Genomic DNA, 4,727 nt, shown 5'->3' with positions numbered 1-4,727 from the left:
CAAATGTTTTCTCAATATCAAAACATTTCTGGGTAACAATGAAGTATCTTACTGCAGTGTCTCCCAACCCTGGTCCTCCAGTACCCCCAACAGTACACATTTTTACTGTAACCCTGGTCCTCCAGTACCCCCAACAGTACACATTTTTACTGTAACCCTGGTCCTCCAGTACCCCCAACAGTACACATTTTTACTGTAACCCTGGTCCTCCAGTACCCCCAACAGTACACATTTTTACTGTAACCCTGGTCCTCCAGTACCCCCAACAGTACACATTTTTACTGTAACCCTGGTCCTCCAGTACCCCCAACAGTACACATTTTTACTGTAACCCTGGTCCTCCAGTATCCCCAACAGTACACACTTTTACTGTAACCCTGGTCCTCCAGTACCCCCAACAGTACACATTTTTACTGTAACCCTGGTCCTCCAGTACCCCCAACAGTACACATTTTTACTGTAACCCTGGTCCTCCAGTACCCCCAACAGTACACATTTTTACTGTAACCCTGGTCCTCCAGTACCCCCAACAGTACACATTTTTACTGTAACCCTGGTCCTCCAGTACCCCCAACAGTACACATTTTTACTGTAACCCTGGAAAAGAACACCTGATTCAACTTGTCAACTAATCATCCAGCCCTCAATACACTAAAAAATAACTTCTTAGCAAAGAGCAATTTCTCAAGTAAGATGTTTGACAGGACTGTCTGGGAGGCGAAAACTCCACTTTCAGGTGATATTTTCAAACAGTTCTTACTCGAAAAACGTATAATCATAATTTTCACAGAATTATACCAAACATGACCAAATATATGTGGACACCTGCTCGTCGAACATCTCATTCCAAAATCATGGACATTAATATGGAGTTGGTCCCCTCTTTGCTGCTATAACATCCTCCATTCTTCTAGGAAGGTTTTCCACTAGATCTTAGAACATTGCTGCAGGGACTTCCATTCAGCCACAAGAGCGTCACTGATGTTGGGCGATTAGGCCTGGCTCGCAGTCAGCGTTCCAATTCATCCAAAGGTGTTCGATAGGGTTGAGGTCAGGGCTCTATGCAGGCCAGTCAAGTTCTTTCGCACCAAACTCGACAAACCATTTCTGTATGGACCTTGCTTTATGCACAGGGGTATTGTAATGCTGAAACAGGAAACAGCCTTTCACAAAGTTGGAAGCACAGAATCGTCTAGAATGTCATTGTACGCTGTGGCGTTAAGATTAGCTGGAACCATAAAAAAACAGTCCGAGACCATTATTCATCCTCAACCAAACTTTACAGTTGGCCCTATGCATTGGGGCAGGTGTACCTCTCACAGAGGTCCTGGTGTGTAAATTCTCGACCCATAGAATATTACATTTCAGGGTAGTAAACTTGAAAACAGCATACTCACATCAAATTGGCCCAGGAACAACATAATATGATTTACCTTTAGGCTGGAATTTCCAACATGTTGTATACAGATGGACAGCAACACATTAGCTGGGTGTTGGGCCTATTTAGAGAACATGCCGTAGTAGTACTTTGCCAAAAAGAGGTAGAGAGAGAGAGGTTAAGAACACTGCAAGCCCAGGGATGATACTGTATATGGCTAGCAGCAGGATGTCAGCAGCTGTATGAGGTATTCACCACTCCTCAGTCCTCACTGAGACTCACACCTGATTTACACACAGAGACATATAGGTGGCGGTGGAGGGGGAGACATGGTGGGGGAGGAGAGTGGTGGTGGTGGGGGGACTGAGGAGAAGGTGGATGAGGAGACAGAGCAGCTGATGATAGATAGGGAGTAAACAGTGAGGTACAATATTAATCTTCAGAGAGAAATGAAGGCGAGAGAGAGAGGTGAAAGAAGGAGAGGGAAGAGGAGAGAGCTGTTGTCATCGATTAGCTCCATTTCCTGCTCAGGAAGTGAGTCAGAGTGTGTGTGTCTTATCAGATTGAAGAGCAGAGAGCAGTCAGTGTGTGTTCGTGTGAGCATACATGCATGGATGTGCAACCTGTAGAGAGCTCTCTGGAAAGGTGCATTCATCCTGACATGACTAATCTGATTACGTTGCTAATCCAGCTCTTCTAACACAGCCCAATCGCCACATAGACACTCACACACCCCATGCCACTCCCGCTCTTTATAACAGCCTCCTTGACCTGACATTGTCAAATTGTCATAAGACAGACAGACAGACAGACAGAAAAGGTATGACATTGTCTTGAGACAGACAGACAGGAAAAAGAGTCTACTGCCATATTTAGCTCCTGGCATTGATCAATCGCTACCGATGAGTGTCGAGGTGACTTTAACCTCAATGTTGTCATGGCGACTGTGTGTGTGCATGTGTGCTTCCGTGTGTCTTTGGTTGAGTCATCTCCCAAGACGCTCTAATGAGAATAATGGCAGTCGTTATGATATTCATCATCTTCATCGTCATAGTCAATGAAATAATGCCTTGTAAAGAGCATTAGGGACAGATGTCATATCTGATAAATGTTATATGTGAGGCCAGGAGGTGAGTCTTCAGGTCAGAGCAGGTAAACTAGAGGAGATCAGAAGAGGAAGCCATATTAAAATAGTGAGACTTGCCAATGGAATTCTCTCTGTAGGGTCAAGTTGTGTGTGTGTCCATCTCCTGTGGTGAGACGTGACCCAACATGGTCCCTGTGCGCCGTGAGTGGAGTGGGTGGGAGGATCTGACCTGTGGGAATCACAAGATGGAAATTGCAGAGCGTGTTTCATTTCCGTTGTGTGTGCCATTATGCTGTCAGGCCTCCACTCCCTCTCATTCCCTCTCCTCCCCCTTTCTCCGTATTGCTCGGAGGAAAAATCCTCAGTGATATGCAAATCAGCGATGATCACCACGTCGCTGTGTAATGACGGCCCGCAGAGAGAGAGAGGGAGTCCCCTCTCACAGAGAATCCTCTCTAACACCTTATCAAGCTCATTCTCTTTCCACAGGGAAATGGACTGTTCATTAATAACACAGTGCAATGAAAGAATATCCCTCTTCCTGTCAATTCCCTACCCCTTTTCCCCGCTCTCCTTCTCCAAGATCCTATTCATCTTTCTCACTGTGCTATTCAGAAATTATAAGTATTTCCCGCATTTATCTACTACCATGTGTGACCGAATTAGGAATACTCTCTATCCCAGTCTATACTACTGAAATAATGAAAGCCATTCATAGTGTAACAGGTTCTAACTACTATTGTGTATGAGTAAAGTTGTCTACGCTGTTACCACACCACAAGTCTACTAACTAACAGATCATTAGTCAATTAGCAGTGAACATAATGAAACAGGGTTGGAATGAAAACCTGTATGTAGATCGGCTTATTTTACCATGTCTGTCTGGAAGGCAGAAGTAAACAGTCACCTCTTACAGCAGGTCTGGTTTCAAGGTCTCCCTAAACTAGTTTCAAGGCCTCCCTAATCTAGTTTCAAGGCCTCCTTATAGCCTGCCGCAGTCACCACTGGTCCATCATTGTCACACACAATTACTGCACATCAAGACAGAAAAACACACACTGTCAGACACTGCTGTCAAGAACAATAGGAGATTCAGAAAAACCAATCAAATCAAATTTATTTATATAGCCCTTCGTACATCAGCTGATATCTCAAAGTGCTGTACAGAAACCCAGCCTAAAACCCCAAACAGCAAGCAATGCAGGTGTAGAAGCACGGTGGCTAGGAAAAACTCCCTAGAAAGGCCAAAATCTAGGAAGAAACCTAGAGAGGAACCAGGCTATGTGGGGTGGCCAGTCCTTTTCTGGCTGTGCCGGGTGGAGATTATAACAGAACATGGCCAAGATGTTCAAATGTTCATAAATGACCAGCATGGTCGTATAATAATAAGGCAGAACAGTTGAAACTGGAGCAGCAGCACGGTCAGGTGGACTGGGGACAGCAAGGAGTCATCATGTCAGGTAGTCCTGGGGCATGGTCCTAGGGCTCAGGTCCTCCGAGAGAGAGAAAGAAAGAGAGAATTAGAGAGAGCATATGTGGGGTGGCCAGTCCTCTTCTGGCTGTGCCGGGTGGAGATTATAACAGAACATGGCCAAGATGTTCAAATGTTCATAAATGACCAGCATGGTCGAATAATAATAAGGCAGAACAGTTGAAACTGGAGCAGCAGCATGGCCAGGTGGACTGGGGACAGCAAGGAGTCATCATGTCAGGTAGTCCTGGGGCATGGTCCTAGGGCTCAGGTCAGTTGAAACTGGAGCAGCAGCACGGCCAGGTGGACTGGGGACAGCAAGGAGTCATCATGTCAGGTAGTCCTGGGGCATGGTCCTAGGGCTCAGGTCCTCCGAGAGAAAGAGAGAAAGAGAGAATTAGAGAACGCACACTTAGATTCACACAGGACACCGAATAGGACAGGAGAGGTACTCCAGATATAACAAACTGACCCCAGTCCCCCGACACAAACTACTGCAGCATAAATACTGGAGGCTGAGACAGGAGGGGTCAGGAGACACTGTGGCCCCATCCGAGGACACCCCCAGACAGGGCCAAACAGGAAGGATATAACCCCACCCACTCTGCCAAAGCACAGCACCCACACCACTAGAGGGATATCTTCAACCACCAACTTACCATCCTGAGACAAGGCCGAGTATAGCCCACAAAGATCTCCGCCATGGCACAACCCAAAGGGGGGGCGCCAACCCAGACAGGATGACCACATCAGTGAATCAACCCACTCAGGTGACGCACCCCTTCCAGGGA

Source organism: Oncorhynchus kisutch, linkage group LG23 (assembly GCF_002021735.2).
Source record: "Oncorhynchus kisutch isolate 150728-3 linkage group LG23, Okis_V2, whole genome shotgun sequence".
Taxonomy (NCBI): Eukaryota; Metazoa; Chordata; class Actinopteri; order Salmoniformes; family Salmonidae; genus Oncorhynchus; species Oncorhynchus kisutch.
The sequence above is the reverse complement of the archived record's forward strand: the minus strand, read 5'-3'. Positions refer to the sequence as shown.